The sequence below is a fragment of the Rhinolophus hipposideros genome (genome assembly GCF_964194185.1).
Source record: "Rhinolophus hipposideros genome assembly, chromosome: 9".
NCBI lineage: Eukaryota > Metazoa > Chordata > Mammalia > Chiroptera > Rhinolophidae > Rhinolophus > Rhinolophus hipposideros.
The window spans coordinates 82,903,214-82,929,706 of record NC_138055.1 but is presented as its reverse complement, the minus strand read 5'-3'; the positions used below and the strand labels follow the sequence as shown (position 1 = coordinate 82,929,706).

The 26,493-nt window shown below is 34.5% G+C and overlaps 1 long non-coding RNA gene across 1 annotated transcript in view; it reads left to right on the top strand.

The window, feature by feature from the left end:
• Nucleotides 1-26,493, top strand: part of LOC308502411 — a 51,074-nt gene that overhangs the window by 9,146 nt on the left and 15,435 nt on the right. The window contains exon 2 of the long non-coding RNA XR_013994035.1: nt 6,547-6,717. This is a non-coding gene — a long non-coding RNA (uncharacterized lncRNA). The remainder of the gene's footprint in view (nt 1-6,546; nt 6,718-26,493) is intronic.

The following is a 26,493-nucleotide window of genomic DNA, read 5'->3' as shown; positions in this document are numbered from 1 at the left end:
CACAGACAATAGTTTAGTGATAATCAGAGGGTTAAGAAGGGAGAGAGAGGGTAAACGGGATCATATATACAGAACTGACTCTGGGTGGTGAACACACAATGTGATATATAAATGATGCATTACGGAATTTTACACCTGAAACCTATGTAATTTTACTAACTGTTGTCACCCCAATAAACTTTAATTTAAAAAATCACAAACAAAATGCACAGAAAATATTAGCAATGAAAGCACTATTTATACCTTGAAGGAATATGAAGTCATATTTTGAAAATTTGTAATTATTTAGCAAGAATAAGAATAAATGAACTACGCCAAATTGTTGTTTAGGAGGATTATCTGTGGTGCTTAAGTAAAATGCAAAATCTACAGAAGTCCTGATTTTGTATTGGGGCATAGGGATCAACCTCTTTAAAACTCTCCTGAAATTCTAGTACAGGTGATATTTGGAAGGCTCTTTGAGAAATAGTAACTAAGCATTCAACTCAAAATGCTGTTCACTGAATGGAAAGGGGAAAATCCAGCTTTAGGCAAAGCTTTCTAAATACCATATTGGCAAAGCATTCAACACAGCATGTTTAAACCTCACTTGTATTACCAGAAAGTGAAACAAAAAAATTGTAGAATATTTTATTTTCTTCCCTATACATTTTTTGATCTTGAGCTCTGCCTTGGAATTTGATTCACAGACATGAGGCCATGGAGGAAAAACGCTAATGCCAATGTTTCTGTTCTTTGAACTAAGATTCTCTGAAGTACATGCATCAATAAGATGGAAAGCCAGAACCTCAGAAAGAGGTGACTGATACCGGATTTCTCTAAAGCAGGAATGCCCACAGGTCTAAAAGAAAACTGGCATCCATTTTGGCTTTAAATTATTCAGTACTTTCTGTAACTGTCTGTTATGCCCAAAGAAATTGTTGCCTTAGGGAAAAAGAAGGAGCTTGTTCTCATGTTGTTTTTTTCTGTTTGTTTTTTGTGTGTGTGTGTGTTTTTTTTAATCAAAATAGAACTAAGAAATGGGAGAATGGTATGGTATATGAATGATGGCATAATAAAGCTATTTTTCAAAAAAGATAAGCGAGAACCAAGATATCAGCAACAACGCGCAGATCCAATTACAAGGCAGTCTGAAATAACTAAGAACTAAGGAGAAATATATAATAGGGGACTTACAAGAGAAAATATTTCTCTAGTAGCCATAGAAATAGTGGGAAGCATGTTAGATTTCCCAAAATTTTAAGTTGGAGATTCGCAAGTTATTTTACCTAGATAATAAAAGGAAGGATAGTTCTAGAATGCTAGAAGACTTGAAGAAACAACAATTGTACTTGGATGACCACAGAAAGTTAATACATCTTTTTTATGTGGTACTTAAATTTTGTAATACTACTTGATTGATAAACTTTCCTTAGAACACAGTATATATTTTGGCTCATGAGTTTCTAGAGGAAAAAAGCTCATACAAAAGGGATAACAATTGTGTTAACATTAATATTTAGTAAGTAAATAAGCAAAAAAGATATTAATTAAATTCTGGTTTTCACTTTCTATATATTCACCTACATATACTAGCAGAATATGAACTCACCAAATGGTCAAGTGATAAATACGAAAATGTTTTTTATATCTATATCTGTATCTATAATCTATACCTACATATATATCTGATTTTAAAATGTCTTTTATTTTAATGCAAACAGAGATTGTTATCTTTCCCATAGGATGTTAATGAGATACTGACAAATGGCTAGTATTTTTAACAAAATTAATGGTACATTATTTTGGATCTTTCAAGCAATATATCTTTTGTTTTTTAATCTCCTTACAATTAGTCATAATAGAACAGTTTAAACTTATGAATAAAAATTAAAATTGTTAATTTGTGATGGATTTTTGATATATCCTCTTGTCCACTGCCATAATTCTTCCAGTAAATTTAGTATGTCATGATAGTACCAAAATGACAAAGAAAGTTCTGTGGTTGCAAAACGTAAATATGGTATATAAAGACAATGACTAATCAGTTTAAGTTAGAGAATGTAATCAGAATCTGAAAAAAATTTCAGACTGGATCCAAGTATAGTTAATTTAAAAGTTTTGTCTTTGTATGTAACATACACATATTTGGATCCTGTAGGATGGAAGACCACTGAACTAGAAGTCAGGATTTCTGGAGTATTGGCCTATTCACTACTTTTATGATCTCAGTTTCCGCATCTATAAAAAGAGGGTGTTGGACAAAGAGTCCTCAATGATCCTTTCCCTCTAGATTTTATGGTTTATTATTTCAACCAAAATATACATTCCCTTTGGATATTTCTTTTATCTACATCACAGAAATTACATAGCTTTGGATATTCATGGTGTTGGAATCATGACATTTATTTTGGCTTACTTTTAAGTAGAAAACCTCTGGAGAATATTGGAATTACACAACAGTTATGTTCTAATCCAATTTGATAAATGTTTTTCAAATATTTACACTGAAAATGAATTGCAATGGTAAAAATGTGAAAACATAAAATTTCAGGCAAATGTTAGGAGATAAAATATGACATGGATAAGTGTCATCTGGGTTTCCTATGTGTTGTCTTGACTGTAAAACAATTGAAAAAGGAATACTCTCCTTTCTTTTAGGGATAGTTAAGGAAAGATGTTGAGGAGGTAATGGCTTTGTGGTAGACATCGGATGGTTTGACTTTTAAAATGAAAGATTTTTGACATATATAAATAGGAATGGGATAGAGGAATCAACAGATTTACAGGTGAATAGTTGTGAAAATGCAGCTAGAGTTCAGATTATGGTGAATTGTAAATAATAGTGATTATATAATAAACCAACTGCTAATTTTTATAATCTAGGAGTCTCACTTTCAATGGAATATGCCCTTCTCTTTTTCCTTTGTGATTGTTGGTCACTAATCCGTCCATATTCTTCTTTTTATTTAAAAATGTTTATTTACTTTTCAGTCACACTTAACATACAATTAACATAGTCAGGTGTAAAATATAGTGATTAGACATTTATGTACCTTACAAAGTGATCACCCTGATAAATCTAGTACCCATCTATGTATGCACACCATACACACCTAGTTTCCCCCAAATAAGATCTAGTCAGACAATAAGCTCTAATGCATCTTTTGGAGCAAAAATTAACACAAGACCTGGTCTTATTTTATGATAAGACTAGGTCTCTTCTAACATAATATAAGACCAGGTCTTATATTAATTTTTGTTCCAAAAGACGCATTAGAGCTGATTGTCTGGCTAGGTCTTATTTTCAGAGAAACACGGTAATTATTACAATATTATTGACTACATTCCCTATGCCATACTTTACATTCTTGTGACTGCTTTTATAACTGGCAATGTGTACTTCTTTCACCTTTTTACCCATCTCCTCAACTCCCCCACCACTTGGCAACCATCAGTTTGTTCTCTGTATTTATGAGTTTGTTTGTTTTGTTTGTTCATTTACTTTATTTTTTACGTTCCATATATAAGTGAAATTATATGGTATTTGTCTTTCTCTATCTTAATTATTCCACTTAGCATAATACCTTCTAGGTCTATCCATGTTGTTGCAAATGACAAGATTTCATTCTTTTCTATGGCTGAGTAATATTCCATTGTGTATGTATATATGAGTATATGACATGGATTAAGTATATGACATATGTATATATGAATCACTTCTTTACACCTACATCTGTCAATAGACACTTAGGCTACTTCCACCTCTTGGGTATTGTAAATAACACTGCAATGAACATAGGGATGTGTTTATCTTTTCAAATTAGTGTTCTGGATTTCTTTGGATAAATACCCAGGAGCGGAATTGCTGGGTCATATGGTAATTCTATTTTGAATTTTTTTGAGCAAACTCCATACTGTTTTCCATCCATAGTGGATGCACCAATTTACTATCCTACCAACAGTTCACGAGGGTTCTCTTTTCTCCACATCTTCACCAGCACTTGTTCTTTGTTGATTTATTAATGGTAGCCATTCTGACAGGTGTGAGTTGATATCTTACTTGATTTGTATTTTTCTGATGATTAGTGACATTGAGCATCTTTTCATGTGTCTGTTGGCCATCTGTATGTTCTCTTTAGAGAGATGTCTATTTATGTCCTCTGCCCTTTTTAAAATTAGATTGTTTTCTTGATGTTGAACTATATGAATTCTTTTTGTATTTTGGATATTAATCCCTTACTGGATATACCATTTGCAAATATCTTCTTCCACTTAGTAGGCTGCATTTTTCTTTTGTTGATGACTTCCTTTGTGGTACAGAAGCTCTTTAGTTTGATGTAGTCTCATTTATTTATTTTTGCTTTTGTTGTCTTTGCTCTAGGAGATGTATCAAAAAAAATTTTTTAAGAACAATGCCAAAAAATTTAATGCCTATGTTTTCTTCTAGGAGTTTTATGGTTTCAGGTCTCACATTTACAAGGTGTGATCAAATAATACGGTGAATGTTTAAATTAAAAACATATATATATTACAGTAAAAGACACATAGCCATTAATCTCTCTCAAAATACTCCCCCTTGCTTCAAACACACTTATCCCATTATTCTTGCCACTTTCTGAAGGCAGTTCTGGAAATCCTCTTTCGTGAATGTCTTTAGTTGCACTGTCACGGCTGCCTTGATGTCCTGAAACATTTTGACTTTGGGGAAGAACGAGAAGTCGCATGGTGCCAGGTCCAGTGAATAAGGTAGATGAGGATACACTGTAATGTTTTTATTTGACAGAAATTGCCATAAACCAGAAGTGATGTGTGACATGAAGCGTTGTCATGATGGAGGATGATTTACGGCACACTTTAAAACACACCTTCTCTCAACCATAACTCACACTCAACTGACTGCTCCAAACAAGTTGAAAATTGTTACACAGTGTTACTAAGTTTTGTCGTGCCGCTTCCTATATGGAAGATCCCTGCCTTTCCATCGGATGGCACTCGGCAACAGCATTCAGCGTAGATTTTGATCACAATAGAAAGGCTCTGTGTCACACATCGCTTCTGGTACAGCAATTTCTGTCAAATAAAAACATTACAGGATGTCCTCATCCACCTTATTCACCAGATCTGGTACCATGCGACTTCTGGCTCTTCCCCAAAGTCAAAATTATTCAGGACATCAAGGAAGCCACAACAGTGCAACTAAAGACATTCACAAAAGATGACTTCCAGAACGTCTTCAGAAAGTGGCAATAATGATGGGATAAGTGCGTTCCAAGTGAGAGGGAGTATTTTGAGGAGGATTAATGGCAATGTGTCTTTTATTGTAATTGTGTGTTTTTTTAATTTAAACATTTACTGTATTTTTTAATCATACCTCATAAGTCTTTAATCTATTTTGAGTTTATTTTGTAGAGTGTAAAAAAGTGGTCTAGTTTTATTTTTTGCATGTATCATCCAGTTTTGCCAGCACCACTTATTGAAGAGACTGTCTTTACCCCATCGTATATTTGTGTCTTTTGTCATAGATGAATTGATGATATAGGTGTGGGTTTATATCTATGATCTCTATTCTAGTCCATTTATGTGTCTGTTTTATATTCTTTTGATTACTATAGCCTTGTAGTATAGTTTGACATCATTTAGAGTGATACCTCCAAAATTGTTCTTCTTTCTCAATGTTGCTTTGAAAAGTTAAGAAAACAATCCCATTTATAGTTTCATCAAAAAACATAAAATACCTAGGAATAAATTAACCAAAAAGGTAAAAGTCCTGTACTCAGAAAACTATAAGACATTAAAGAAAGAAACTGATGAAGACATAAATAAAAGGAAGGCTGTACTGTGTTCATGGATAGGAAGAATTAATATTGCTAAAAACATGCATTCTACCCAAAGCAATCTACAGATTCAATGCAATCTGTTTCAAAATACCAATGGCAATCTGCACAGAACTAAAACAGATAATCCTAAAATTTATATGAAACCACAAGAGACTCCATATAACCAGCAACATTCCTTTTAGTCTCCATTGTAACCAACAGTATGCCTTTCAATAGAGAAAAAGAGTATGAATTCTTTGATTAAAAACTTATTTATGTTAAGATTAATTGCACTGAAAAGACTCTAATCTTGGTCCATGTGCCTCCTGTAACATTTTAGTGTAATTATTTGGATATCTCCAATAGAAATAAACTATTTCTCACCTTTGGTCCTCTGTTTACCGCATACATGTCAGATTTGTTTTAAACAATATAAATACAATGATGACTAAAAAAAAAGGCAGGTACTAATTTATATTCCAATTTTGGAAAAGACAGATGAATTAAAAATAAAGAGGTTATCTTCAAATAGGTGCTCTGAAAAAAAAATAAGACAGGGTAATGAGATGGAGAAAAACCTATAGTGGAATTAGAAGGGAAAAATATGGATATAGTTGTCAGAAAAATCCTCCATGATGGCTCAGTGTTAAATTATGAGAAGGGGGAAGTCATAAGAATACTTGAAAGAAGGATTTTCTAGCCCTGATGACATTCCTGCCTGATCTGTCTCACTTCTCTTCTTTACCAGGCTAACTTCTGCACCACTGAAGTCTCAGTTCAGATATCATTTCTCTGGGGACATTTTCCTGATGAACAAGAATGGATTACATGCCCCATCTCTTACGCAAAGTTAATCTTTTAATCTCAGTGAATTGCAATTCTGTTTCCTTGCCTATCACCCCATTGGATATATCTGAAGGTAGGTAGGACCCTGTTGATCACTGTTCTATCCCCTACCTCTAGTAATATTGATGGTGAATGACTAATGAAAACATGAAAAACTACTGACAGTCTATAGAGATTGCACCTTGACCCATCTCTTGAGACACTGGTAATTAATGTCTAAACAATTGAGAAACTGGGATGAATGTCTAGACCAAATTTCATGGCAAACTCTTGAAAATGACCATTTTCTTTCACATAAGCTTCATTTTTCCTTTCTTATAAGCTATCATTAATGACTTTCTGATCTTATGCTAATGTTTTAGAGACAGCAAATTTTAATAGGAAAATAAAAAGAAGTTAAGTTTCAGTTGCAATACTTAAAAGTAGCCAAGAGCAAGGAGTTTTCAGGTCCTTTCTATCGAGTTAGAAAAACAACAACAATGTTTTGATTTTTCAAAACCAGAAAACTGACTCAAACCCTTAGAGTAGCTCCCTGCACTTAGTTTCTGATGTCTGTATTAGTTTAAAACATAGGAGTAATATTAGAAATTGCCACACTTGTATATTGCAATATCGCATTTAATATAGAATAGAATTCATCCCTGCACTTTTACTTTAAAGCATAACCTTATTGTGTATCAGTTAGATCATCATTTACTCCTCAGAGCATGTTTTGTTTTACAGAAGAAATCCCCAAGTATATTTCTTAAAGCAAATTTACCTTGCTGATTGATGCATCTAAATTTTCACAAGCACATATATCTAAAAATATATGCAGATATGTTATGCATGTTTTTGTTTTTCTGATCTGCATTATACCTAGCCTACTAAAATTCATTTTCATTAGTTCTTGTTGAAACATGTCTTTTACAAAACAATCTAACCTCATAATATTTTCCTTACTTATCCCTCAATGGCCTTGGTTCTGTGGCTCCCTAGAACTTATAATAAAAATGAACAATTAATTTATGGATTTCCCAACCTTCAGAACAAACACTTGAAATTAAAATAGCCTCAATATATACTTATTTCAAAAACCTATTTCACAAATTTTCTGGGAATATAAATTTCAAACCCAGGATTACTCTTTAAATACATTCTAATTTTTATTATTAAGACAACTGTATTTTTGCTTTCAATTTATTATTACAGTTTATCATTCATTATTGTCACTTACCCTATTGGGAAGGGGTAGGAGTATTTTTGTTTTGTTTTGTTTTGTCTTCTCACCAGCTCCTTAGCAAAGTCTTTTCTTAGATAACAAAAAAATAGTTCAAAACTTGACATACCAAAAAGTCAAAACTTTGATTTCTTTTTCAAAAACTGTTTCTCCCCAGAGTTTCTCATCCATTTGTCTAGTTGCTACATTGAAAATCCTTGAAATCATATTTGACTCCCTCTCTTGCTCATATCCCACATTCAGTCCATCAATAAATGCTGATAGCTCTAATTTCAAAATGTATCCAGAATCATCACCTTTACTACTGTCTGATAAAGCTTTGACTACTGTGCTTTACCTAAACTTGTCTTTCCCCACCTTTGTCCTTCTACCACCTAGACTGCGCAAAGCTGTGGGAGAGGGCGTTTGAAATCATGAGTCAGATTATGTCTTTCAAAACTCTCCAAGGTTTTCTTGTCTCACTCAGACTAAAATCAAAAGAATTTTCCATGGTACGTACGCAACATCCTACATAAGCTGCCCCACTATATCTCTTACTTCCTGTCTTCTTTTTTCTTTCTCTCTCCCTTACTCTACCCATGTCAGACAAATTGGGTCTTTTACTATTCCTTAAGCATGACAAGCAGACCCCTGCCTTCAGACTTTATTTAGATTATTTTTTTTCACGAAACATTTTTATTTTAGATGTCTACATAGCCCCTCTACAATTTATTTAGGTGTCTGCTCAGAGGAGTCTTTCTCAGTGAGAATTTTCCTACAAACCCTTTCTAACGTAGACATTCACTCTCTTCACCCAGTCTGTGCTCCCTCTTTATTTCCCTACCCTGATTTAAGTTTTATCTGATTCTCTATCATATATTTGATTATGTTTAATGCTAGTCACTACCACTAGAATATTAGCTCTGTGAAATAAGATTTATTTTATTCCCTGCTATCAGCATGGCCCATTGATCTGTGCAAGAGTGGTCTCTGTTCTGTGCCCAGGAACGTATATAGCCCTGAATGTCATAAACACCCAGGAAACAATCCATTACAAAACATATGGACACCTGTAGGAAGATAAGCAGTCATGGACTCTTGCATTGTTGCATGCTTTTGTTCTGGACTATCTTTTCAAGGATGTTTTTAAGTGAACAGCTTTGGAAGATAGAAATAGTGTTTCCTTCTGGACAAAGTTTGGTTTTCTCCCTGAAATTTAGTATTATTGGTCATTAAAACCATGATAGGCACAAATAAAATAAATAGAAAACAAGCATACTAGCTCATATTAAAGGTTTTGGTGCCACAAAAGTGAAGAGATAGAAATTCAGCTCTGGAAAAGACTGTTCTGCAGTTGTTGAAATCATCTTAAAGTAGCTTTTAGTAAAATAAAGCTACAAACATTCTTTTGAAATGGCAATGTTTGTGATATTGAGGCACTAAGAAGCCGAATTCATTCTAGGCAACATAAAAGAAGTAACAATTATCTTCACAGTCAGAGGTACATTTCTGCAGATTATGTTCCCCTATTTGACAAAAATGTGTTTTTTTAAAATACATATTTAAATTCTACTTTGTCTAAAAATTATATGTCTACTTGTGTAGGGTTGTGTAAGTGTGTGAGTTCTTAAGCAGTTGCTTAGATCATGAGATAAGACTATAAATATTATAGAAAGGATGTTAGGCGTGATCCTTATTTCATCTGGGTAGGATGGTTAATAATGTGACTGGACTACTGGATCTGGCAGAATTCAACCTGCACTGGACTGGCCTACTGCTCAATGCACTTTGTTATGTTCTGCAGATTCTCTTGTCTCACTTAACATTCATTACCAGCATTCTTTCCTCTTTACTGATTTGCCATTCTCCCCAGCTGGGAGGGCCCATATGTCACTGTTTGGGGCAATAGGACATAAGCAAAAGGGTTCTGGGTAGGTCTTCTGGGAACGTTTGCTTTCCTAATAGAATAAGCAGCGGTCCCCATTCTATACATCCTCCTGCTCTAAGTATGTATGTTTCTGTATCTGAGACAGCTAATAGCCACCATGAGAAAGTAGCTAAAAGAATCGCAGAAATGATGGGTTTGACATTGTTGAGCCATTTACACATTAACAGCACCCTCTTACTGTATTATGTAAGAAATATAAAGCCCCATGCCAATTCATGGCCAATGGTAATGAATATAACTATCAAATAGTCTGTCAAATATAACTGTCAAATAAGATACCCGTTGCTTTATATATATATATATATATATATATATGAAGCCATTTCCCAGAAAAACAATCTTAGGAAGGCAGCTTACTGCAATGCCAAATGAATGAGATTTGAGGTCAGACCTAAGTTCATCCCAGCTTTACTATTTACTATGGAAGTTGTTTAACTTCCCTGAATCACAATTTCTTTATATGTAAATTAAGGACAGTGATCTAATTTACAGGGTTGTAATAATTCGTGGGGGTACAGGTAAAAATAAAATGTCCAACAATGTCAGAAAAAAAAATTAATGGCTAAACTAAACCTTTAATACTAATTTAAATATGCTTCCTAATCCATCGTCAGTGAAGCTAAAATCTGTAAATAGATCTTCCTCTCATTTATCTTTTTTTAAAATTTTTTTTTTAAATTTATTAGTTTCAGGTGTACAAGGCAAGGTAATACTTAGACATTCATCATTTATATCCCTCACACTGTGAACCCCCTCCCCCCATCCACTATCCCTCCGACCTCACACTGAGCCATCACATTATATATATAAAATTATAGTTGGCATTCATTAATGTTTAGCTTCTGGTGTACAATGCCATGATCAGGCATCCACAGTATCCCTGAGGTGGTCTCCCAAATAGGACGCATGTCCATGACACCCGTTGCTTTTAACAAAAGTTAAAACCGGGGTGTTGGACTTTAGACTGGAACAAATGAGACACTTTGTTGTCTCTGGATCTTGTGGCCCTTGAGTCTGGAAACAAAAGACAAAATATCTTTGGAACATCCCCAGTGGTAAAAAAGCTGGTCCTTGGTAAACAGGAGCAGGGGACACTCAGCAGAGAATCAACCTACTGGTGATGCTGAGAATGAGCATAGCCCCATGTAACAAAAAGAAATTTTCCCTCATTTTTTCTTTCTCTTCCCTTGTCTATTATCCCTGAAGCTTTAGTAAAATATTGCTGAATGTTCAGTCTGGAGGTTGTCGGACTATGAAGAAATAAGAAAACCATTCCCATGCTTGATTTGGAAGAATAAAGAAGGATGCAGTTACTTCCTCTTACTGTTCACAGTAGATATAGTGATGTCACCATAATGGCAGTCTCATTAGAGGCATGTGGGCTTGAGGGGAATTCAGAGGAGAATGGTACATGGGGCATAATATTGAGCACATGTGAAATACATTGAGGAACTCTTAGAAAAAAACTGGAGACACGGAGAGGTGCTGAGCAGGGGAAAGACCCTACATCATTACACATGGGCGTTCACGGAAATGCAACTTAACCATAATACCAAGAACTAGGCAGTCCAGAAAACAATTGAGTTACATGTGTTTGTATCAATATAAAATGTTTTACTTACTTGCAAAAACGAAACATATTCTTCTTTTCTTTTTTAGCATTGGTTGTGATGCTGTAGCTTTCAGTGTATTCATCCCAGAGAAAGAAAGACAAAAAAATAACTTAACTGAAAAGTGCTGATACTAGCCTACCGAGGCCAGTATCCAGGGAATATTTTCATCCAGAATCTCATTAATAGTGAATAGTGTGAAAAATTACAATTTCTCAAGTTTTTCAGAGCACTTACCAAGGAGAGATATCCAGAATGAAGTCAATGGGACACAACATTTTTGTGTAGTATAATAAACTAAAAATGTCTCTGATCCACTGATTGTTTTTTCTCTCTCTTAGGGACATTTTTAATGATGAAGGTAGATTGATGATTTTTACCATATCACTGGTGCTTTACTTATCATCACATATAGTTTCAGGTAACTTATAGTCTTGAAGACCATATCAGCGTATCCAACTATCCACAATTTTATTGCCACAATTTTTTTCAAGCAAATAAAAATATTCACATTGTGCATCACAATTGTTGATAGAAAATGACCAAAAAATGAAAGAAAATCCGCTGTTAATTGGTCATTTTATTAAGATAAACAATGAGTTAATTCATGTATCCTGTTTATCATTTTTTTGAAGATTTATTTTTTTTTCATTAAAGGAAATAGACAATGTAACACTGAATTTGAAAATTATGACCAGGATCTTTTTCGACAATGCAAGCTTATATTTGTGTGTTGTGAAGTAAATCAAATTTTTAAGTTCCTGCTGCATTTCCTTCTAAATTTGCCTAGAAAAAAAAATATATTCCAAGAATTGTTTCTATAAATCTATCATTTTATTATCTAATTGACACCTGAGAAAATCAAGAGGCAAGCCTTTACAGAGAAGGCATTCTAGAGAATGATGAAGTAACTTTAGTGCCTATAAAGTTGGCCAGGTGAAAGGCTGGGCAGACTAACATTTCTTTCATTTTGTTCATCATACATTTGGCCCCATAGGAATATTTATCCATATTTTTCCCAAATTCATACGAAGATTATTGATAAATTCATAAGCTGTCGAAAATATGTTTCGATGATAATGATAGCAACAATTTTAATTTGCTAGACACAGGGCTTAACATTTTACCTGCTTTATTTCATTTAGCATGCCCCCACATACACAAAAACATAAAAACAAATAATGATATTAACCAAAAAAATATTATGACCTAATATTGTATATCAGGAAATTTCCCATTTCCCACAAAGTAGTTAAATAACATTACTAACTTTTCTCTGCTAATAAGTGGCAGAGCTGGGATGTGAAGCCCACAGATCTAATTCCAGGAACCCCTCTGAAACACTAGTTATCAGTCCACTAAGGGATTAAATAATAGGCTTATCTTCATAGAAATATCTTTATAAATACTGCAGTCAATGATCACTGATGCTGCAAAATCCCTATTTCTCCTTTTTACTCTTACAAAGGTGTTGGATTGAAACCTTAGAAGCTTCCCAGGTCAAATCTGAAGCTGGCTACCACTGCAAACAAAGGGCAAGAAGTAACTGAGGAAAGGGGAAGACCACACATTGGTAGGTGGTAGTTTAATAAGCAAGGCAATTTACCTATGAGGCTTGTCTTGGGCAGCCACAAGCCTACACCCGCCCCCAGAATCTTAAAGAGGCCTTAACAGGGTTCAGTCATGTACACCATCCAGATGGTCTCAATAACACATTGCACTCTGAGGTCTGTATCCTTGTAAACGGCACATTCCCTGCTGTGGGAATGGTGGGCAGAATGTACATTCCAAGGACAAGAGAGGGGGTGAGGAGCCTCTGATTGTCCAAGTCCAGCTCTTGGGTCAACCCCCTGGATGACCTCCTCCAACAAATGCATAGACCCAATTGTAACTATTAACATACAGTAAAATATATTACTTACATCTTAAATAGAACCCATTATTTCAGTATGTTAATTGACAGAAGACTATTTTACATTTGGCTTCATCTTTTCAACCTAAAATTTAATTGATCTTTTATCCCCATCTCTTCTAATTATTTGTTGCACTTTCCAAGGTAATTCTTAAAGAGAATTTGAGGGAAGCTTTCAGCAACTTTGTTACTTATTTGGTTTTTCTTTAATTTGTTCCTTTTCCAAATTGTTTTGTCTTTTTAGGTTGAAAGCAGTGCTTGGTAGTTTTTCCTACCAGAAAACTATGCCCATTTGCATGATTGATTTTTGATCGTGTCATCCAATTATTATTAATAAAAACAAAACAATGTTTGCATCCATTTTTTTTTCCTGACAATAATACAAACTGTATTTTCGGGAAGCATCTAAGAACTGCCTGTACATTCATAGATTGGTTGCTGCAGCTTATTTTTGAGTGACAAATTGAGGAGCTGTGGTGCTGTTTTCATTGTGAACAAGGGGGTTATTTTAATAACAACAAATGATTTGGGTTATTATAAATATCCCTCCTTATCTTGAGCATTATCATCAGGTTGTAGGCTAACAGTTCAAATTTCTGTCTTTTAATAATCAATCTATGTTCTCAATTAAAATATAATTTTTAAAAGCTAACATTTGACAAGCATGTAGACAGAATGTCATTTTAGTGGATGGTTAGTCATATTAACCATGTAGCATCGATTCCCTGTGCCTCAATAAACCCTGACTTCCTGCAGGGACAATCCAGGTGCCTACCCTGCCACTACGAAGCCACAGTCACTGTCTCATCTTTTCCTTTCATCACTGTCCTGGGAGCAGGCCCATGAGCTGTACTCATGATCAGGTAGTGAAAGGAGAACTATGTAAAGGATTTGAACAGAAAGCTCTACCAGCTTCTGAGGTTCTCTACAAATGTCCTTCACTGTTTCTCTACTGTTGTCACGCAGCAGCCTAACTGTCTGTCCCTTCCTGCCTATCCCTAAAGAAAGAAGAGTCTGTAAGACTGTTCCTTTCAGGGACTTTGCTTCACCTTTGTGCTTACACTTCATGTCTCTCTGTTTGGCCCCCAAAAGATGGTTGGTCAGCCAATGACGGGTAAGATTCCTCATGTGAGGAACAACCCAAGCCAGGCAGAACCACATGGGGACCAGCAGGAGAACTCATGGGGTCGATAGAGGTGGGCACAGGCCCCCACATCCCCCTGGCTAAGGAGAGCTTCTGCCTGTATTCCTTCCAACAACCTGCTTGGGAAGTGAGTCAATGTTGTAATAACATCAGTTCTCCTTCCATTCTTAACTATAAGTTTTAACATAAAGGATCTGTCCCTGGGGAGACACATACCATAATTGTTAAGACATCATGGGACTTTTCTATTCCGGCTGTTTGCAGGCAAGGGTGATTGATTTGAATCAGTTTTCTGGTATGATGTATGAGACTCACAGACCGTGGAGAAAACAATACTACTTCCTTGTGTGTATCTCAGTAAAAGCCAGAAGGCAGCCCGTTTAGGGGTTCTCAGTCCTTTGAGGCTGGGAGACCCTAGGCCCCTGTTTCATAACTTTCTTGATTTCTGTTTCTTTCTTAACCCTTCACCGCCCCTTCTCATTCTCTCTCTGCCTGTGTTGCGCTGGACGCGACACTCTACAAATATATCTTTAGCTAAGCTTCTGACATAATCTTCCAGTTCCAACAAGTTCACTGTCCATATTTCTTTTGTAAATATCCCATTTGCTTCTAGTTCCATGCTTTATCTGCACCTCTTACTGTTGTTGAAATTTTGCTTAAAACATGTCTTTTTCCTCTTTCAATTTGTATCCTAACACAATTCATTCTTTTAACCTCCAGAAATTCTCCCTTCTCAATCCCACGATAATCTCTCATGTCTTTGATCTTCAATAACATTTCTATTTGTAGCATTGGGTGCTAGATTGTATACTGAACAGTAGTGCCTTTGGGCCCTAGATTACATAATGTTTTGCATTATTATAAGGGAATTTTCTGAGTCTACATTTGTGAATGAATTTATAGACTCCATAAAGACGAATGCCTCTTTCAGCAACCAAATTGTTTTATAGTTTTATATCATGGATGATATAAAATAACTGTTCAATGTTTTTGTTGAATTGAATATTGTGTTTTTAATCATTATTGAAAATTTGTAGAGAAGTATTTTAATTACTTAACTTTTATAGCTTAATGACTTTTGGAAGTTTAAGACACTAAGTTTTCCAGGACAAGGAAGAAGACTGAGGTGCCAAAACATATTTGAACCCTATATATAAATGCATTTAAAACAAAGTTTATTTGTTTTAACTTCTTAACCTGAAAAATATCTAACTCAACTCATGAATATTACTCATCCTATGTGACAAGAAGATAATGTCATGAGACTGAAAAGGAGAGTCAAGATTATTCTGTAAATCTTTTGATTCAGCAAACTAGACTTTGGATTTGTGGCTATATTATGTCACGATGATTACTATTTATGAGCTTTAGCAAATACTTATTGAGCATCTACTCTGTGCCAGCCTCTATGCAGAGTATCAGAATAAGAAGCAATTACTTCCAGTTCTAATAAATTCACTGTTCATTTCTTTTGTAAACATCCCATTTGTTTCTAGTTCCATGCTTTGTCTCACAGTATGTGAGAAAAATTATATCATAAATATATCATAATATAAAATGTAATAAGAGATGTATATATACAGTGCTATGGTAACATAGACAAGAGTATATTGTATAAATGTTAAATGTTGTATTTCAATGAATGAACCTTTTCACCTATATTTACAGCCATCTACTAACATGTGTCTTGGTCATTATACTCTTAGGAGAAGACACTTGGTGTTAGAAAATCAGTAAACAGTAGAAATTACACAGAATTTAGATTCTTAGTATCTGGACTTGAGCGCCAAGTTTCCCACCTATTCTGTTACTTTGGGGCAGCTCCACAGTCACACGTCTCTTGTTCCACTGTTTTTTAAAAGGCAGTAATAGCTACTCAAGTTATCATACTAAGATATTGATAATAATTTATAGAGAAAATTACCTAAGGTCTGTTTCTGGTTATCTAACTCTAGTTGGGATGAAGGAAAGTGAAAGAAATATTATGTCTGAGTGTTAGGGGATTTTTCACTCTACGTAGTATTATTACGCGCATTTTTTCTATTTGTGTCCCTACCCAGACTTTGAAAATAGAAATCATAATGATATGAATGTACTGGGTTCAGAGGAGTGCCTCCAAGTACACAATGAAGAATAGATTGTTCTGTATATGTTTTTTTTATGATCTGGCTAGAGAAATACTTGGTTTTTAGTAATGTCAAATCGAATAGCCTACAAAGATAAATGTCTCTCATTTCCATTCCCTGAAGAGTAGCCATGATCTGATGAGGATGGGGTAGGAAGAGTATGGCAGGGACAGACTTAGGGGGAACTATTATATGCTGCCAACTACTATAAAAAGGATGCTAAGCCATCTCTAAGGTATTCAGATATTACTAGAATGATTATAAGCCAACAACTGCCAACAGGGGCCATATGCAGCTAGGACCAGTAATCGTATGCATCCTGGAGAGAAGGTTCAGAGCCTGAAACTCTTTCATTTCAGAACAAGGGGTGGGGGATTAGAATGGGGACACTGGAGACTTTGACTTCTTTTCTGTCTGCCTACTACTTGTTCGGTCCCATGAGCTAAGTGTATACTTCTTTTCCAAAAATTGCTGGTAGGCTGGGAAACAATGAAATGGGAAAGACTGATATTGGATATCTCTAAATTTCTGAGGTCTGTTAGGAACTCATTCTGCATAAAATGTTAAAATGATCACTATTACTCATTTTAGTGGAAAAATATTACTTTTAAAGTGTTCAATTATTAAAAATTAGTGAATTTTTATTTTTCAGTTTTCTGATCTGGCATGTGAAGAGTGTAGAAGTGGCCACTCTATCATAACAACAAGCAAAACTCTGAACAAACTTAAATTTAAAGAACACCTCTAGATCTGTCTGAGAAGTGAGGTCACAAGTCAAACCACTGCCCCCAAAATGGAGACACAGATAGGCAAATAGACAGAATCACAACTTACTGTAGCAGGAACACACATGCAGAAACCTCCACGAAAACCAGTTCTAGGGTAGGAAAGCCTGAACTGTAAGTGACAAATTGCCAGAAACTCAGTGTAAATAACTCTGAGAGTTAAAAACTCCAGGGGGATCACTGTTATGGGTGTGTGGAGTGGCTTACACAATTTTGAGTTTTGTCTCCAGGAGCTCTACTTGATTATCACAGTGATGAACAGAGAAAACCCTTTCACGCTTCCAAGGAGGGGTAGGAGGACAGTAGCCATTTTGAAATATGCCAAAGTATTATGCTTTTCTTTATAAGGCCTTCCCTCAGGAAAAACTGTTTTACCAGAGCCTAACCTGTTGGATTTTTATCAGAACCTAACCGACTTGAGGGAAGGGAACTACCTAACTCCAACCTTCCACTTGGGAAAAGAGAAATACCCAACTCCAGCCCTTTCTAACAATCTTGTCCCACTTAAGGAGGGAGAGGTCATACAGAGAAGCAGTGCAGGGACACAAGCTCACCAAACGACTGACACCAAATCATAGAACACCTGCCCTCTCCCCACAATTTACCACGACATCACAAAAGGTCTATAAACCACAATTTTACACAGTTCATCACGTCCACCTTTCAACAAAACATTACAGAGCATACTAAAAAGAAAAAAAGAAAACAGTTTGAAGAGGCAGAGCAAACATCAAAACCAGACCCAGAAAAGATGGGAATATTAGAATTATCAGACCATGAATTTTAAAAAGCTCTAATTAATATGCTAAGGGTTCTCGTGGAAAAAGTAGACATAATGCAAGAACAGATGGGTAATGTAAGCAGCAAGATGGAAATTATACAGAAGTATAAAAAAAGAAATGCTAGAGATCAGAAACACTGTAACAGAAAATGTCTCTGATGCGCTTATAGTAAACTGGATATGGCTGAGGAAAGGATCTGTGACATTGAGGATATGTCAATATAAACTTCTAAAACAGAAAAGCGAAGAGAAAAAAGATAAAATAAAAAACACCAGAATATCCAAAAACTGTATGACAACTATCAAAGGTGTGTAAAAATTAATAAGGAAAGCAACTAAAATTGGAGTGGGGGAGACCCGTAGAGGGAATTTTCACACTATACCACTTGTCAATCACCCCAAACAGAAAAACAATGTCAATTACAGCTTCAGTTCATTCAGCAACAGACCCCAACCAGAAGTGAAACTACGTTACTACTCCAGCAGGAGGAAGGAAGGTTTTCTTCTTGTCCAGCAATAAGCTGACCCAATGGGAACACTACAGCTCAGCCAATGAGAAACCATCGTCACCTGACCTCCTACTTTCCCCCAATGAACTTTCATTTTTCTTTGATGATAACTTCCTTGTCCCACCCATTTTTCTATAAAAGTCTTCTATTTCATATAACCTCTTGGAGACCTCTCTGCTTGCTAGATGATATGCTGCCTGATTTGTGAATTGTTTAATAAAGTCAATTAAATTTTCAAATTTGCTCAGTTAAATTTTGTTTATTAATAGGTATAACATACACATAATAAGAATATCAGAAGGCGAAGAGAGAAAAAACAGAGCAATATTTGAAGCAATAATGACTGAGACTTTTCCCCAATTTGACATCAGATACCAAACCACTGATTAAGGAAGCTCCAAATACCAAGCAGGATAAATACCGGAAAAAACTACACCTAGGCATATCATATTCAAATTTCAGAAAATAAAACATAAAGAAAATAATTTTGAAAGAAGCCAGAGTAGAGGAAAAAATAGCCTCACGTATGGAGGAGCAAAAATAAGAATTACAGCCGATTTCTCCTCAGAAACCATGCAAGGAGAAGGAGAATGGAATAAAATATTTACAGTGTCAAGAGAAAAAACCCTCAGCCTAGAATTCGGTACCTTATAAAGTTATTTTTCAAAAGTGAAGAAAAAATAAAGACTTTGTCTGACAAACAAAAATTGATAGAATGTATTGCCAGTAAACCTGTCTTGCAAGCAGTGTTAAAAGTTCTTTGGGGAGAAGAAAAATGATAAAGTTCAGAAACTTGGCTCTACATAAAGAAAGAAAGAACATCAAAGAAGGCATAAGTGAAGGTAAAATAAAAACTTTTATTTTTCTTATTCTTAACTGATATAACAGATAACAGGTTGTTTAAAATAATAATAGCAAGAATGCGTTCAATTATACTTATGTATAAGTAAAATGAATGACAGCAATGATGAAAGGAATGGGAGGGAGAAATTAGAAATATATTGTTACTATAAGCTACGTATACTACCTGTGAAGTGGTATAGTGTTTTTGGAAAGTGGACTTGAATTAATTGTAAATGTATATGACAATACTCACACAAAATAGTACAGACAATCTGAATTGAACTGTATCTATTAAGGGAATTGAGGCAATAATTAATAGCCTTCGAAAACAGAAAGCACCAGGCACAGATGGGTTCTCTGGTGAATTCTGCTAAACATTTAAAGAAGAAATTGTACCGATTTTCCACAATCTTGTCTAGAAGATAGAAGCAGAAGGAATATTTGCTAATTCTATGAGGCCTACATTACCTTAATACTAATACCAGAAAAAAGGTATTACAAGAAAAAGAAAGCTACAAATCCATATATCTCCCATGACATAGGTGCAAAAAAGTTCAATAAAGTATTAGCAAATTGAGTCCAACAATGTATAAAAAGAATTACATATCACGATCAAGTGAAATTAGGTCATAGATATACAAACAGGTTCAAAATTAATAATATAAACCATTACATAAAGAGGCTAAAGAAGAAAAATTACATGATTGTATCAAAAGATAAAGTATTTATCAACAGCCAATCATGATTAAAAAAAAAATACTGAGCAAACTAGGAATGAAGGGGAACTTCTGTAACTGCACATGAACTTCATTTCTTTAGCATGCATTTTGCTTTAACCCAAGCTCACTTAGTTTAGCCAGATAGAACTATGACTCACCTGCATTCTTTCCCTAGATTCTCCTATCTGTGCATATCCTGTATGTCAGCCCCTTTTAATCAGTAACCCCTTCGGACATGAGTTTCTGGTTAACACCAAATTCATTTAAGCATAAAGCTTCAGGTCTATCAACCATGACCAAGATACAATAACCAAACCTCCAACTAGAATAAGGTTTTAGTCAAACAAAGGCAACACCTTGGCCTCAGTTCCGATTCAGCTCTAGACTCAGGAAAGCAGAACGGCCCCACCGATGGCATTCTTTGGGAGCTGGACAGAATTATTCCAGGACTGACACCAGAACCTGAAGCCATGACCAACTAACTGCTCCCTGCCTTAGCCTCCACCCGTCAGTGGAGCCCCCAGCCCCAATGCCATAGCAACCATAATTAATGATTTTCCCCCTGTATAACCTGGCTACTAAAGGCCATCTGGGAGCCAGGTATTTGAGAGCACTGGCTCACCTGTGTCTTTGGGTTTGGCGCCAACTCCTTAAATAAACCTTTATTTTCTTTGCTGCAATCTCTTGTTTGTGTCTTATTTGGATTGGATACTTGCAGGCAAGTGGACCCTGTCAGTCTGTGATAACACTTCCTCAACTTCATAAGAAACATCTACAAAAAAATCTATAGCTAAAATCATACTTAATGGTGAGAAACTCAAAATATTCCTGTTAAGATCAGGAACAAGGCAAGGATGTTCCCTCTTATCTCTCCTTTTCAACACTGTACTGCAAGTTCTAGCTTATGCAATAAGAAAAGGTAAAGAAATATCAAGTATACAATTTGGGAAGGGAGAAATAAAACTGTTTTTGTTTTCAGATAATATGGTTTTCTATGGTCTTCTATATAGGGAAACTGAAAAGATAAAAAACAAAAGAAAGAAACCTCCTGGAACTAATAAATTATTATAATTAGTTTGCAGGATACAAGGTTAATTAATATACAAGAGTCAGCCATATTTCTACATACCAGCAAAAAACAAGTACAATTTAAAGTTAAAAATACATTACCATTTACACATTAACATCTCCCTCCCCCAAAATAAAATACTTACGTAGGTATAAGTCTAACAAAACATGTACAAGATTTATTTAAAAAAAAAACAACTATAAAACACCAATGAAAGGAATCAAAGAACTAAATAAATGGATATTCTATGATCATGAATAGGAAGATGCAATATTGTCAGTTCTCCCCAACTTCATCTGTAGATTCAAGTCAGTCCCAATCAAATCCCAGCAAGTAATTCTGTGGATATCGACAAACTGATTCTAAAGTTTATATGAAGAGGCTAAAGACCCAGAATAGCCAACTTAATACTGAAGGAGAACAAAGTCAGAAGACCAGCACTACCCAACTTCAAGACTTACTATAAGAAATGATGTAAGCTCCAGTCATCCAGACAGGGTGGTACTGGTGAAGGAATAGACAAATCGATAAATGGCACAGAACACAGAGCCTAGAAATAAACCATGATAAACACAGTCAGCTGATCTTTGACATAGGAAAAAAGGCAATACAATGGAGAAATGATAATCCTATTAACAAATGGTGCTAAAACAACTGGATATGTATATTCAAAAAATGAGTCTATATACAATCTTTACACCCTTCACAAAAATTAACTCACAGTGGATCATACACTTAAATGTAAAACAAAACTGTAAAACTTCTAGAAGAGTAAACCTAGTGATCTCAGGTATGGTGATACCTTTTTAGATACACCATCAAAGGGATGACCCATGAAAGAAATAACTGATAAGCTGGACTTCATTGAAATCTGAAGCATTTCTTCTGTGAAAGATAATTGAGAAGAGACTGAGAACACAGATCAAAGAACAGTATAAAATATTTGCAAAAGACATATATGATAAAAGATGGTTATTCAAAATACACAAAGAGATCTCTTAAAAATCAGCAATAAGAAATATAAAACACCTGATTAAAAAATGATCAAAATACCTAAACAAACATCTCACCAAAGAAAATATACATCTGGCAAAGAAGATACACATATGACGTGCTCAGTAGCATACATCATTAGGGAAATGCAAATTAAAACAGTGAGATGCCACTCACTACACACCTATTAGAATGATCAACATCCAGAACACTGACAAGGCCAAATGCTGGTGAGGATGTTAAGAGGATGTGGAGCAAGAGAAACTTTCATTGATTGCTGGTGGGAGTGCAAGTGGTATAAGCACTTTGGAAGACAGGTTGAGGGTTTCTTACAAAAGTAAATATACTCTTACCATATGATCCAGAAATTATATTCCTTAATATTTAACTAAAGGAATTGAAAATTCATGTCCACACAAATAACTGCACATGGATATTTACAGAAGCTTTATTCATAATCGCAAAACTTGGAAGCAACCCAGGTGTCCTTCGGTAGGTGAAGGGATAAATACAGTGCGGTCCATCTATAGAATGGAATATGATTCAGCACTAAAAAGAAACAAGCTATCAAGCCTTGAAAGGACATAGAAGAAACTTAAATGCATATTAGTAAGTGAAAGTATCCGGAAAAGCTACATCCTGGATGACTTCAATTTATGACATCTAGAAAGGACAAAACTATGGACAGTAAAAAGATCAGTAGTTTCTAGGGGTTAAAGGAAGAGAGGGTTGAATGTTGAATACACAGAGTACAAAGTATTTTTGGCACAGTGGAACTATTCTGTATGTACTACATGTCATACATTTGTCAATACTGATAGAATGTACAATATCAAGATTGAACCTTAATGTAAAGTATGGATTTCAAGTGACAATAATATGCCAACATAGTCATTAATCATAACATGTGTACCACTCTCAGGGGGAGTTTTGATAGTGAAGGAGGTTTTCGGGGCATGGGTTATATGGGAAATGTCTATATTTTCCAGCCAGTTTTTCTGTGAACCTATAAATCAAGTCTATTATACATAGTAAATTTCAAATCTCCTCTTTGTCACATTTCTTTTTCTCAAGACTATATTTTTAAGGAGTTATTTAAAATAACGTAAGTATATGTGGAACTATGCTGATGTGTTAACAGCAAATAAACATTAGGTGATTTCATGATCTGAATTAGTCTTTTCAATATATTTAATCTGTTTCTCAATTCACAGAACCCAATAATAAGGGATTACATATATGGTCCCAAAATATTTTAAGTCTGGGGGTTTAAAACTTCCCTAGGATATGTCCTTTCTTTTTTTCTACAATTAAATATTATTTGGAAATAGATTGCTCCATTGGTATAGCCTCAGGATGTTGAGAGGTCACAAATGAAACAATTGAAATGAAAATGGTATGAAAATAGAATTAAAAAGGCTTAGGTTCATTTCTTAGTTGTGACCTTCACTATTCATGTAAAGTTGGGAAGGCCCTTAATTTCCTTAGATTCAATTTCCTCATCTATACAACAGGAATAAGGAAGATCATCTTGTGTCCTTACTATGATAATTACTGTGATAATTAAATGTACCTCTTTACTGAGAGAGAGCAGGAGAGGGGAAGGAGAGGGAGAGGGGAGCCAAGCCCTCTAAATAGTATTTAGAAATGGTTACTATATATTGAGCTTTTAATATGTGCAGGCATTGCTAAATATGTTGTGAATTTGAATCACAACACCAATATGACAAACGCATTGTTTTTCCTATTTAAAATATAATAAAATGGAGGTTCACAAATCTTAAACAATGTTTCCAAGTTCACATGGTTAGAAACCAACATAGTTTTCAAAATCAGGTCAGTCTGATTAGCATACAGACCTGCCTGGAGTATCCTATCATTTACTGATGGAATTAATTTATGTTGACAAACAGTAAAATAATATTAACTAACCTCTCTCCATTAGAGTCTAACTGACGTGGCAGAAGCAGAGTGAAAATCAAAATGGAATGGACTGTGGGATGTGCTATGAATTGGAGGCAAATAGCAAGATAAATAGCCAGAAATTAATTTATCTAGGCAAGGGAAAAGAAATGTGAATGGAAACCATGGAGGTTCTGCCCATAGCTTCATCTTCTTAATTTTCCTGGTCTTTTTTTTTCTTCTTTTTTTTTTTTTTTTTTGACCAACATGCATTAAACAATGAGAAAGAGCTGAAAACATTAAACATTTCTAAGCAGAAATTACTAAGGAAAGTGGTTGCCTAGCAGCAAAAATATACTGTTTTGACATTACAGTGAGGATTGATGAAGCATTAAAATATTTCATTTTAAAAGCTGAAGGTTGCTTTGGAAATGTAAGGCATCTGGTCTGTTTTTACAAGTGTTTTGTAAGAGACTTTGTATTAATTTTATATGCTGTGTAACAAATTACAAAAAAAAAAAATCAGCAGCTTAACAAACGATTTATTTTATTATCTCACAGTGTCTGTAGGTCAGATGTGTAAGCCTAGTCTAACTGAATCGCCTGTTAAGGGTCTTGTAAGGTATGTTTATCAGGAGCTGAGCTAGGAAAGGATCAGTTTCCAAGCTCTCCCAGGCTTGGGCAGAATTAATTTCTTTGAGACTGTAAAATTCCTGGGCAGCTGACTTCTTCAAAACCATCAACAGAAACATTCTTTCCCTTTTGGAGTGTTTGCCTTTCAGAAGGCCTAGGTCCTCTGAGCAGGTGAGACCCACTTAGGATAATTTCTACTTTGATTACCTCAAAGTCAACTGGTTAAGGATCATAATTATATCTGAAAAATCCCTTCACCTTTGCAATATAGCTTAACATAATTACAGGAGTGATATCCAATCACCCTTGCCATATTCAATTGGTTAGAAGCCTATCACAATTTCCATTACATTTGAAAGGTGAATACTAGGTTTTAAAAATCATGGAGACCATCCTAGGGTGTTATCTACCACAGGAATAAAGGAACAGATAGCTACATTCTTATCTCCCTTACCACAACTGAGACAAAGAGATCAAAGAGCAACATTAAAATTGTTTCACATAGGTCAGCATTCATTTACTAGACAAATTGTCATCATAGTAATGTTAAAAAAATTATTATTCATGAGCTGCATAGAAGTAAATTCTTAGATTAAAATATATCTCTCAGTGAATTATCTATGGTATATATAAATAAGAAATGAGCACTGATTCTTAAAAAGTAGATGTAAGAAAATGTTTTAAACTTGACAAATGGGGTAAAGTTATTTCACTCATTTAAATAATTTTTCTTCTAATCCATCCATGTTGTGAAGAAAGGGTTTGTTTTATTAGATTTTGCAGTATGTTTTATGTGGGAGGATATGAAAAGAAAATTAATGTACGAGAAGAAAGCACAAACACATTTGTAAAACAAAAAAATCAATTTTGATGGTTAACTAAATTACTTTTTATTAAGTGACAATATGTTGATCTTAAAATTATTTTATACTAACATGTCACATTAATGCTTTTTTATATTTCATTAATTTTTCACATAAACTATTTTAACGACTCGGAATTTTGTATTCCTTTCTAGAGCAGAATTAACTCATATAATTTTATAGATTTTTCCCTATGGATGAATCCTGGTAGTTTTGTAAATTAGGTTTATCTGAATAGATAGATACCATTGTCAAAAAAGTAAACCTCCAATTTTAAGTGGAGTAAAAAACATTTAAAAATAATGTATTCCAAAAACCTGGTTGTATTGGTCTAATTGCTTTACTTCAATTTGTTTTTTTTTTTTTTTATTCATCATACATCTTCTACTATTCACAAGATTTCTGGTTTCTAGATATCTTATCTTTACTTTTATTCAAATGAATAAAAGTTTAATTAGACTTTGAATTGTTCACAAATCACTTCAATTATTTTTTTAATTATCTAACTTGGATAACTTACACTTATTAAAATCTTGATGTATGTGCATGTTGATTAGAGAAATGTTACTACTATAATAATTAAATCCAATCCTATAGCCTTCTGAGATTACCTTTCTTTGAGAAACAAAATGTGTTGACTTCTCATTCCATATAAGAAGTCAATATCATTGTCAACATTCTGAGGATAAACAAAAATAGTTGTTTTCTTTTTGGGTTTTTACTTGTCACGTCTTGTTCTGATTTGTTACTTAACTCCTCAATTTTCATTTCTTTAGCTCTCCTTTAAAAACGTATTTATATTTTTATAAAAGTT